Below are 13197 nucleotides of genomic sequence, written 5' to 3'. Positions count from 1 at the left end.
GATGATCACGCTTAAGTTTTCTTGAAATATCTAATGTTTTCATACCTTGTCCAAGACATTGCACTATTTGACGCTTTTCGGCAGCATAGAGATCCTTTTTCTTTGCCATATTGCTTGAAACCTGTGGCCTGCTTAATAATGTGGAACATCCTTCTTCAGTACTTTTCCTTTGATTGGGTTTATCTGGCTATTTATCACACATGTCTGAGATTCATTTCAGTAATCCAAAGAGCCCCGAGACACAACACCATCCATGAGTTTAATTAAAAAACTAAAAATTTTATGTTTATGACACTTACATCCAATTTGCATAATAAATTGGAACACAGTGTACTCAATAAACTAACTTTCTAGATCTCATCACTGTTCCTTGCCACCTTCTTCATTTAAATTTGCTTTAAATAATTAAAGGTGTGTTCATGTTACACAGCAACTTGAATGAAACTTAAGTAACAGCAAAAGTCTGACTCAACATGCAATCCCATCTGGGCAACATACTTTTCCCTTTAATATTTCTCCTCCCCCATACAGGAGAAAACCTCTTTAGCACTGTGGTACTACGGTTTTTATCCTTGGCTTCTAAAATACTTTTTTTTATCAAATGAATAATGCACACCAACACTAAAGCATGCGTTACAAAAAGAGTAACACTCCTAGGCAATAAGTTTTAAAGTACAACACAGTATAAGAGAGTATTTGTCCAGATTGCACAACCTTAACACAAACACACATGCACGCCTACCTTTTGAGCCTAAACATGTCTCTACATTGTTTTTAATTCTCTTCTCCACTCCTCAACTAGTACAGCTTAGGAATGCGAAACATTTTACTACTGAGTCAGGGACGCAGCTAGCAGACATCCTTTAGTGTACAAAACAGAGGACAGGAGGGCTGGACAAATCTGTCTCCTTAAGCAAAAAATATCATAAAACAAATTCATTTTTACAACATACAAATACTGTAGTTTCGCATAGTTTAGTTTGCAAAGGCAAAAACAAATGATTGTTAACTGGCTTCACTAATATTAACTTGGAATATTAAAAATATTAATGATATGTAGTCAAGGGAAATTATTTGTGAAGAAAATAACTAATTCATCCAACAAAGTGCAACTACAAAGGCAACAGAATTTTCCAGAAATTCTTTCCACAGCACACACATCATAAATAGCGTACTTCAAAGTGGCCACGAATTAAGCCTATGATGCTTTACCACTGAAACCGAAAAATGTTTTTCAGTAAACTCAGCCCTGCCGACCCAGCATTGTATATAAAATAAAATTATTTACTAAATAATAAATACTTTCACAAAGCATGCATGGTACACATTTTGCAATTGGCTCCCAGAAGCCCTTTTTTTAGTTCCTAAACCTGGATATTTAAAGGGTGATGATTAATTTCCTGTGAATACAGCTGAGGCACATTACAGGTATGTAAGTAATAAACACACTTGTTCGAACACTGTCATTTTTGTAGTAACAACCAGTTCGGTGGAATTTGTAATGCTTCTGCTGAAGGCTCTTAAACCATCATCTTTTGACATCCACATGTTCACCGGTGTTACATTTTTTTGTATTTTGCGCCACTGTTGTCTGGATATTATCTTGCTTTACTGACACTTCTGTTTGATTTCGAGTTTTTGTACTAATAAAATTATCCACAGAAAAAAATATACAGGACATTAGGAAAAAGACATGAACCAAGAAAATATCCAACATGCCTCAATCAGTATATGTAATAAAAATAAGTCTGTGCAAAAAGAATCTTATTTAAAAATGACTATGCTCCTAGGTTAGCCTGGTGTTTCCCCTCTCTCTTCTGCAAAACCTTGTTCTGTCCACCTCATTTAGTCCTCCTAAATAAATCTGCTTAAAAATCCAACACAAAGTGTGTCCGTCAGCATGCCAGCTGAAAACCCTCAGATAATGTTTTATTATTATTACTATTATTATGATGATTATTATTATTATTATGATTATTATTATCATTATGATTATATCTCTACACTCACTTTATTTTCACCCCTTCACCAAACATACTGTTTCTGTGTCTATGTTAACAATCTACTTCTGAGTCATCGTCCCCACTCCCTCACCAGAGATCAGCAGAGCTGAGCATCAAACCGGAGCAGGTTTGTGCTTCATATATGAGGTCACAATATATATATTTTTATTGGGCTTTGGCCCTTTTATCCTAGAGGCCACTAAATTAGATAAGTTGATCCTTAAGATCTGGCACAAGTTTTGTACCAGATGCCCTTTCTGTCTTAATCTAACCACTATCTAAACAAAGTTGGGACTGGCACGCATGCAGTGGTTGCATTGTCTCGGAGTGTAGGTTTAAGGGTCTTATGCTCATACCCAATAATGGGAACCTGGTGGTTGTGAGGTTCAAACCTCCCTTGACCCTCCAATCAGTGACCTAAACCACCAAAAAAAGGGAGGTATTTATTCTCATGTTTTTTTTGTTTGTGCACATACACACGCACACACACACACTCAAGACCTACCTGAAAGTCTTAAATTAACTAAAAAATAAAACAGGTCTGCTTCAGTGGAAAGCACTCTCTTGGGATGGTGCATATTCATCTGTTTTTCCATCTGTTTTTTTTTTTTAACTCAACATGTGAGCTAAAGTTGTAACTCAACCCAATCATTTTTATCACATGAAGAGTCACTTTAAAAGCATAAAATAACCAAGCTACAAAACATGTAGAAACCAAATGTATTCATCATCAACAAAAACAGCAATAAAAGTAAATAAAAAGTTTGGGCAAATGGATCATTAAAGGGGCAAACTGACCCTACCCATTTCCACAGTCATTAAGAGTCCTAAGCAGGCAGGTGTTGTTAATAAAATCCACAAGATAAGTTTATCATCATTAAGTGTGACTACATCTATACAACATTTGGCAGCTTTGTGTTCTGGAGCTCGCTGTGTGCTTACATCATCCCAAGATAAAAGGGCGTCAACCATGGCATCAGAAGCTCATTTATTCTAGCAATATAATACATAAATATCGGCACAGCTTGGCACGAGGCATCACAGCCATGCTGATATTCAGCACAACAGCATAACCTCAAGTTTTTTTTTTTTTTTTTTTACAGATTATGATTCATTTGTTCATTTAACCAGTTCTTTTTCTTTACCAACACATATCCTTCCACAACTGGCAGAACTAACTACCCGAGTCTGGTAGAGCTGGTGAGAAACAGTTAGTGACTAAAAGTTAGAAGAATAGAAGAAGAAGAATATTCAATTATTTGTCACATGTACTTTACAGCACAGTGAAATGTCTTCTTCGCATATCCCAATTAGAAAACTGGGGTCAGAGCGCAGGGTCAGCCAGCTTACAGCACCCCTGGAGCATATAGGGTTAAGGGCCTTGCTCAAGGGCTCAACAGTGGCAACTTGGTGATGCTGGGGCTCGAACCCCCGACCTTCCGATCAGTAACCCAGTAACCCACAGTCTTAAACGACTGAGCCACCACTGCCTTCAAGATAGGGTAAGTTAGGGTAAATAACAGGGGTAAAAAGTAGTTTACAATTCTTACCAGTACTATGTAGCCAAAAAGGTGAGAAGAATAAAACTTGGAGATGGTGGACAATCCTGTAAATCACAAAAGTTCTCTTTATATAACTTCCCATTTCCAGGATTGAATTCCAAATAGCAGTAAATGTGATTCAGGGGTTGGAGAGTGATTCAGGATTCAGTCTTTTGTGAGAAGCTAGTTAGCTTTGTAGCCATAAACAAAGGGGCACGGATGGTTCTGAGGTGATTCGGAATGACACAAAGTGTTCTTTAAGATGTCATCAGGCGTGTTTTCTTGCTGAAAGTGCTTCTGTGTCTCGTTTTGATTATGGGTTTTCCGTTGCCTGTTGCCCTCTCTTCAATAATGACCTACTTACACCCACGCTGGCGACCGACAGTTAAGGTGATTAATGGTTATTAAAACACCTGTGACGTGGAGTGATACATATAGTTACACGTTCCAGTGCTGTTTTTGTCCACTATTATCACTGCTCTTGTCCAAACAGACTGCTTAGTAATAACTTTTGTATAATGCTCCTCATTTATCAAAGAAGTGTTAAAAGGCCAATTTGAAATTCACTTTTTCACTGAGTAATACTGCTCAGAAATGTAGAGCCTTCAAAAAGAGTTGCCAACCATTCCAGAAGTGAGCATCCCAGTAAATTCAATACAAGGTCAATCAATTTAATAAAGAGAAACTACATGTCTTTGGACTGTTCAAGGAAACCCACCAAAGCTTGGGAAGGACGACAAACTCCACAGGTATAGACGCAAAGGGATTCGAACCCTCGACCCTAGGTGTGTGAGGCCACAGAGCTAACCACTACACCACAGTGGCACCTATTAATTACTTAAAGAACATGATAAACAAGCACACACCTTAACTAAATCCAACCAAAGTAGCAGTATGTGTGAGGTATGCAAAAACAACATCTAGATCAGCTAAAGTCTTTTTAGAATAAATTAAGAGAAAATAAAAATCAACCAGCGGCCTTTGGCACAAAAATCCGGTGGTAGATGGAGAAATGGATTTCACTAAATATCAGACTATCCTGGAAGCAAATATAAAAAAAAGTCAGTCAAAACTGAAGCTGAAAAGAAGCTGGCATCCACAACAGAGCAATGATCCACTATGATCAACAGCAAGAAATATAAGCTGAAACTTTCAGAACGGGCCTCACAGTCCACTGATAAAAATACGCTATACACGTGAAATGGTACCAAACTATATCTCTAAACCTAGATATATTTTTGGCTGGAAAATCTTTAAATAAGAATGGAAACACTGTGACATCTGCTAAAAGTGGGTATTACTAAGTAATGACTTTGCAGGGTGTCATCACTTGACATGACAGCACATGCCACCTTTACTGTTTTGTTTTTTCTTTCTTTTTATGAGATCATCTTATAGAACATAGCATAACAAAATGAATACCACTAACACGCTCTAAACTTTACCACTGTATATGGGCATATGTGTGTGTGTAAAAATCATTTACCCTCTTGGATTTTTCCATTCAGTCTTACACTTGCACATGCTCTGAGCCAACAGTGGACATTAATGTTTATTAAACAAGGTCTCTTATTCCAGGTAGTCAAATGTTTCTTCTGTGGATTTCTCCTTAAATGTTATTCTGTTCTGTTGTTCTAAACGTCCACAGATAGGAGACATCCACGACAAGGAATCATCAAGATGACACAAATGATCCTCGGCATTTCACTCTAATTTAAACCACACCATATTTGAGGAACATTAGTACTATATAAACTTGTTGTCTTTAGTGATTTTCAGGGTACCAATAACATGACATTTTGTTTCAAGATTAATTCACGCTTTTTCTTAAAAGACATATTGAATAAAATGTCCTATTTACATAAGTATTCAAATTCTTTGTTGTGACTATGGCTTTTGAGGACTCCACCTACGCCTAACTGAATTCACTGAATTCAAGTAATTAGGAAAGGCACACACCTGTGTCATTGTAAATGGTGTATGACAGAGTGAACATGAGAACAAAGCCATGAGGTCAAGGTACTTAACTGTAGACAAGAAAAGATTGCACCAGGACATTTGGGGTCAGACAGGTAACCAAGGACCCGATTGTACACTATAAAGTAGATCCTGAGGTCCCATGTGGAGATGGGAGAAGCCATACTTCACAAAAAGGTGCAGGTCAGCCTGCTGGGAGTTTGCCAAAAAAACCCTGAAGGACTCTCAAACCATGAAAAACAAAATCTTCTGGTCCTATCAGCAGACAGTACACATCACCCTATTAAAACCATCCCTACAGTCAAACATGATGGTGGCAGCATCTTGCTGTAAGTATGTTTTTCTGCAACTAGGATTGGGAGAATAGTTAGTTTGTATAAAGGATGGGATTCACCACGAACCAGCTGAATATTATCATGATTCCTTGGTGCTAATTAAATTTGTATTGGGGTTCTGTAACTACCATGATTTTATTAATATTTCTGATTCAATAGTACATTTTATTTTACATTCTAAACGAACTTAGCAAATTATTTGCTCCTACCACATGCGGAACTTTGCTGCCTGGCGATGTATGAGCAGCTTAAAACACACCACCTGAGGGACTACAAAGGAACGACAATGTTTTACCACAATTTGAAGAGTGGCTATACATGAATTGTCATGTATAGAGGACGAAAAATAGATGCTGAAAAATAAAGACTTTTCTTAAGTGAAAACTTTCCCCAAAGTGCTCAGGATCTCAGCCTGGGATAATGGTTTACATTTCAACAAGACAAGGACCCAAAACATTTTGCCCAGAAACCACAGGAGTGGCTTCAGTACACCTCTGTAAATTTCCTGCAGTGGCCGAGCCAGAGTTCGGTCCTGAACAGAAAAAAGCATCTCTAGAGAAACCTGAAAATGGCTGTGTGTTAATGTTGCCCATCCAACCTGATAGAGCTTGAAAGTTTCTGGCAAGAATAATGGACGAAACTTCCAAAAGAAAGATGTGCCAAGCAGGTAGCATCGTTCACAGACCTGAGGATGTCTTTGCTGCCAAAGGTGCTTTAAACCATTACTAAATTATGGCTCTGAATACTTTGGTACAAGAGATATTTATTTATATTATTTATTCACTTAGTTACTTAATTATTTATAATAAATAAGCAAAACACACCAAGCACTTGTTTGTACTTTGTAACTGTGGAGAATTGTGTGTAAAAGGATTTGAATCCATTTTAAGAGAAGTCTTAAACATGTAAAATGAGGAAAACTTGAAGAGGTCGGAAAACTTTCTGTCAGTAGCGTAGATAATAAAAGCACCCATAATTTTAGATTATAGCTAAATTAACAACAATTACCATTAAACATTTATACAGTGACACAAGTTGAAACACTGGAACTGCGTGGCTATTGTCTGGTTATTATCACTACGGCTGTGATCATTGTAGAAATCAAGCTAAAAGATTAGCAGTAATAGTAGGCTATAATACTACTTATTCTTTACACTGCAGCTGTGGATTTATTTATTTGTGGCAAGCCATTTTACATTTCAATCGTGGAATACAGTATTATCTATTTCTACCAAAACGGTGTTTTTATAAACCATATCTGGGCATTTAAGTGATGATTGGTGTATTCAATCATTATGTGAAAACACCTTTAATGATCTCAACAGTTTATACAGAGGGTCGAGTTTTATACAGATTCTGGGTCCAACTACAAACAAGTTTCTTGGCATTATGGTTTTTCAGAAACATGGCATACACTAAATAAATGTATATGGCTATGCTGAGAACTTTCGTATTTTAGGATTTCACCATGATTTCCTTTCTATTCCTGACTGAGATGGTAGTAGAGTTAAGAAGCATGTCTATAAAAGATATGGAGGTCCATATAAACACATTCCGTTCCAACACCAACACCATGCCACGGCTTGTTTTCCTGTGTTCTACATATTTTCCATGTTATCTTGTGCTATAAAAGGACGTACAGTAGTTGACAAATGCCAAAAGGCTGTGGGTGGTTCATGTATACCATTATTGTGCTACTGTTGTTTGTTTAAGCTTTATATTGGTTCAAAATGTATATTCCTTGCTGGTTAAATTAAATAATAGCAGCTCAAGGGACTTGGTGTTAAAAGCTGCTGCACTCACTAAATTTCGCAATTACAACACCCAGAGTCAACTTCTCAACATGACAACATTTTGCATATTATAAATATTACTACCCTCTTTGAACTTTCGGGACTGTGTGGATTTGTGTAAGCATCACACTGTTATTATTCATGTAATGACAATATCAACCTCACACAATGTCCATTTGTTTGTAAGGCAAAAGTTCAGATGGAAACAGAACATCTACAGGATCCACCACTAATGAACACTCTGGAAATACTTTGCATACCACAGCATGATTCTTGGGAAAGAACAAAGGCTGACGACGGCATCAAAGCCGGGATGCGCGATTAGCACAACCTTTAGCATAAAAGAAAGACTTGGTGGTCCAGAATGTTATGGCCAGGTGTACTTACATTCATCATATTCAGTAATACAGCACTGGCCATTTTCAGCACTAATATTTATGACATTCATACTTAGGCAAACAATCAGGTGAATTTTAATGATCCTTGACAAGCTTCTATAGTAAACAAAAGCCTGTTCGGACAAGAGGCCAGGAGAATGAATTGTTTATTATTAAACTTATTAAACACCAAGTGTGCTCCGGTGAAGGTTGCGGAAAAGGGTTACATGAGATGATTACTCTATATCCACCATGCAAAAACTCTCTCCAACAATTCAAAGTCAATGCGTCCCCTGTTTTTGTAAAGAAGAGGAAATAATAGTTTAGCCATATAAGGATCCCTCAGAAATATATTTTTATTCATATTACCAGGGAAAAACCCACTCATGTATCTAAAATAGGAGTCATGCTTAAAACAATATGATGTAGAAGGAATAAGTGGTTCATCAGCAAATCAGGAGGAAAGGTTTAAGTTCACAGACAGTCTGGACAGACACATGATGATGATGATGATGATGACGATGACGATATTATTAGCAGTAGTATTAATACAGTTCCTTTAATGTTTAAATTAATTAAATACGATGTTTGATGTTCAATGTACTGATCAAAAGGAAAGCAAATGAAAACACTTTATTATATAAAACACTACAATTTTCTAAAATCATTTTCCCCAATATAATAAAAATTGCACATTGTAAAAAATATTTGAATGTACCTTGAGATAGTTAGTCTTATACATGATGTGTCCAAACACTGGGAGATGCAAATGTTTGGGAGGGCAAACATCCATCAGTGACAACAATATGTGGTTGCTGTTGTGATAAAGTTAGATGCGCAAAACTGCCATTACATAATGTTTTTGTTTGCTGTAAATTTGTATATTTCTCTTTACCTGAAATAAGGAAATCATACCAGTTCTAGGATGAACGCCGTTGTGCAGAAAGAAGGCACCATTAAGACATGGTTTGCTAAGGTTAGTATGGAAGCATCTGCATCCTACAGTAGCACTTTTCATCAGACACCAGTGAGCCAAGGCAAACCAACTACAGCCAAGTTCCACAACCTAATGCAAAGCCTGCCCATAAGAGTGGAAGTTATTGTAACAGCAAACAAAGGACTTAATCTGAATTGGGATGTTTAAAAATCACACATTGTTCCTTAGAAGAAAAAAAAGAAAGAAAAAAAATACTATAGTAAACGCTATGGTGGATTTGGACCTTATTGTGGTAAAATTACTATAGCAAAATATATATAATAAACACTACAGATTTCTCCAGTATATTATAGTAAATAAACGTGCCTTTGTTTCCTGTATATGTCAAAATGACAGGTTGATAAAAGACGGTAATGAGTCTGTTATACGAAAGGTATTCAAGTCAAACTGGGATTTGTGATGAAATTTTTTGCAAATGATGGCATAAAAGTGATTGAAAGTCTTTTAAAACATTGCAAATTTTATAAAAAAGACTGTAATAGCAAGTAGAACAAAATAACACACAATCGACAGATAATTTGACATCAACTTGCAGAAGAGACGCATGTGTCTGTAAGAACTGTACACTTAATCATTCGGAAACACCAATTGCACATTACAGGAGCTTCACTGGGGGTTACTGCTACATTCAACGTTCAGTCCTGACCTCACTACAAGCCATTTTAAACGAGTTTGGGACATTAAAGGAGTTTGTGACGTGGCCAGTGTTTAAGATGTGAAGCAGCATGGCTCTGCCACACCGAGAAAAAAATTTAGCTTTGATGTTATCAATCACTGGTAAAATGCTGTGATAATGGCATTAGCATAGCAGAGAATTATACACAGAAATAAAGGGACTGTCATGACTGTATTCTGTTATTTAATTTACAGCATGATAAATAATAATCTTAAATGACAGATGTAGTCAAAAACAGCTTTTTGCATATGGGCATGCATTCTATTTTCTTAAAATCTAGACATAAATTCATATGAAATGTGTTCTTAATAATACACCCACTCTGTTCTCCCCTTCCTGTTTCTCTCCTCCTTCTAGAATAGTTTAACAAAGACTGAACAACTATGTGCCGCCAACTACTGCTTACTGAATAGCGAGCCCATGTGACCATGCCTGATTTTAATACCCCTGATATGAAATAATCCCTTGCATCTATACACCTGTGAAACAATAGCTTGGTGACTGAATAGTGTGTGTGCAAGATTTTTGCATGCAAAGACAAAGTGCATGCCAGAGTTGTTTGTACTGTAGTGTGTAGGGTCATGTATGCGTAAGATTTCAACTCTTAAAATGAATAACATTTTAAGAGTTGGTTAAAAGAAAAAAATAGTGGACGTCATGTTCTCTTGTGTTTTTTTAACTTCTCAGTCTCTGTTATACAAACTCATGCTTCTGTTCACACTAAAAAGCACACTGAATGTGTGTATATTGACACGTTTTAGATGTGGTTAGCTTCACTGGTACTAGTTTGATGCTTGCTGCTATATTTCTGTTGTTCCTGTGAGAAGTGGTTAAGTGCAACCCTGATATCATAAAGGTCTACTTCTGGTTCAGTCATATTAGTGTTTAATGGAAGAACAATTTTAGACAATCTCAATGGGGAAGTGACCATGTTTCACTCCTTGCTCCTATCTACAAAAAAGCTACTTTATTCACTCATCACAGCAAACATTGGATTCAAAGTTTCAGAATGCAGCCACACTAAAAAAAAGACATGTATATAGACACTTGACCACACACCATGTGGCTTTTTTCCCCAAAACCATTGTTACTTGAAAGCATAAATACCTAGAATGTCTTTTACTAAAACTAAGAGACCCAAAAGAAGTCCAGCATGAGAATGTCCCTGTGCACAAAACAAGACCTGAAAAGACAAGGTTTGCCAAGCTACCACTTTTGGGCCCTTAAACGAGACTATTAACCCTCAACTGCTCAGATGTATAATGAGATAAAAATGTACATCACCCTGGATAACATTGGGCAGCAGTGGCTCAAATGGTTAAGGCTCTGGGTTCAGGTTGGGGGCTGTATCCTGCGCTCTCCCACCCAGCTTCCAAACTGGAATGTACGGCAAATAAAATCATCTTACTCTACTATAAACATTCCCACCTCAGGGTCTGTGTGCATGGATTTTATATGTTCTTCCTGTGCATCGTAAGTTTCCTCCAGGTACCCCAGTTTCCTCCCACGGTCCAAAGACATGTAGATTAGACTAACTGGCATTCTCTAATTGCCTGTGGTGTGTGAATGTAGCCTGAAGGTCCAACCAAGGTCGTAAAAATTGGACTAAATACAATGATCACCATTGGTCTCTACCGTAGTTGGACTACAGAGGTTCCTAAATGGATGGATTACATGATCAATATTGCATGTAGATATTTAATTAATCAGTTTTTATTATTTTGGGGAGTTTTTATTGTTTTGAGGAGAGCATCGGCTGTTTTAAAACCCTGCCTGAAAAAAACCACTAGTTATTCCATTTAAGAAGAAGCTTTATGTCAAACTCCACTCATGGCCAAATGTCTTTCAGCGCAAACTTTAAGAATATAATTAAAATGTTTTATTTAAACTTTGTTTAACAAAAACGCAAAGAACTTCAGTTTCATAAAGCTCATTAAAATAACAGTTTTTCTTCGGTTTGTTTTGCGTTTTAAAACGCAAGTCGAAACTGAATCCCAGGGCCGAATTCCAATTGCCTCCTTGTCGTCGATATGCGTGCACTACAAGTAAGGGTTTTTACCCCCTATGTAGCGCACTAGGTTCGGGAAAGGGATGGGTTTGGACTTCGGCCCCTTCTTTACGGTTTTTAATTAGAATGAAGCAACCACGCCTTCATGTTCTGCTCCATGGCGAAGAGTTTGACATGCCTGAGCAGAGAAATACGTGTGTTTGTGTGTATTTTAATCCCCCTGACCCGTGTTCAAGGTTGAGTTCATTACCCAAACCAGACGCCATTTGGGAAACCTCAAACTTACTGTAGTGAAAAAAGTTGTGTTGTTAGCGTGAAGCTACTGTATATCGAGTACACAGAGAAACTGTTAGAGATTAATGTAGTCTGTTTGAAACGACTTACCTGCGTCCGAAGTCCTGCTTTCCTCACTCTGCTTTGCGTTGTCTCGACATCCCCTGCGAAAACCCTGCTGCTGCTGCTTCCATGTTTCGACAAGCGTCGTCGCAGGTGTTGGTAAACTTCCGGAAAACGCCGCGTCTCTCTCTCTCTCTCTCTTTTTACAGCTTCCTTCGGGAGTGTGGTAAATTCAGTCGTCAGCGCGCGCGCGCTCGGCTCATTGATGTCTGACCTGCAGCGCGCGGAGTTACAGTTAAACACAGCCTAACTGCACGTGCGATTATATATCCCTTCTCTTTGTCTTCTCATGGCAGCTAGCATACCTTAATGCTTCCTGGAAAACCAAAAAAACTCACAACTGACATTTTTTTGTACGTTCTTAAATTATTATTATTTTTTAATGAAGTTCTGGTTATAAAGAAGAAGAAAAAGGAGGAATCAGAGGTGCGCGTGCCCGGAGCAGGGCGCTGTCTCCCTCGCGTCAACAATCCACGCCCATGTCTACCTGAAGATAAACACTGGCAAAAACACCACCACTGCGTCCTTTATGTTCAGCATACTGTACTTAATTCATAAACCTTTTCCCATCGTGTGTTTTAAATACACTGTATTGAGTTGGATTTGGTTTGCACATTTCTCCTTCTTTAAGTTACACACTCACAAGGGTGTAACTGACATGCCAAGTTTGTTACTTTAGGCTGCAAGGCTGACCCTGATGCTGGTTGATGATTTTTATAAATATTTTTTTTAGGAGTCATTCACTGTGCCAGGTATTCTTAACCGCAAAGTTACTAGCATTGTGGCTGATCATACACACCCCTCATACACTCTCTTCACCCTCCTGCCATCTGGAAATACCTGTAAGTGCTGAAGCATTCGGGCCCTTACACCCAGACTGTGTAACAGTTTTTTTCCCACAAGCCATCCGCCTCCTCAAAATGACTGGAGTGGACTGACAAACACACACACATACACCCAAATGATCACCATCTAGCAATTTTGCACACCAACCTGCAATTGTTGTTGTTTTTTTTTTTGCACAATATTTACTAGATGCCATTTGCACAATAACTTTTTTTCGCTGCTACTTCAACAAAAAATGCTGCATTTAC

At 37.7% G+C, this 13197-nt stretch overlaps 1 protein-coding gene across 1 annotated transcript in view; it reads right to left on the bottom strand.

Moving 5' to 3' along the window:
- Nucleotides 1–12506, bottom strand: part of ptpn3 (protein tyrosine phosphatase non-receptor type 3) — a 41687-nt gene extending 29181 nt beyond the window's left edge. Inside the window, exon 1 of the mRNA XM_053487555.1 lies at nucleotides 12092–12506. The gene's annotated coding sequence lies outside the window, so the exon portion shown is untranslated. The remainder of the gene's footprint in view (nucleotides 1–12091) is intronic.
- Between the last annotated feature and the right edge of the window lie 691 nt (nucleotides 12507–13197).

The sequence above is a fragment of the Clarias gariepinus genome, chromosome 26 (assembly GCF_024256425.1).
Source record: "Clarias gariepinus isolate MV-2021 ecotype Netherlands chromosome 26, CGAR_prim_01v2, whole genome shotgun sequence".
Lineage (NCBI taxonomy): Eukaryota > Metazoa > Chordata > Actinopteri > Siluriformes > Clariidae > Clarias > Clarias gariepinus.
The sequence above is the reverse complement of the archived record's forward strand: the minus strand, read 5'-3'. Positions and strand labels throughout refer to the sequence as shown.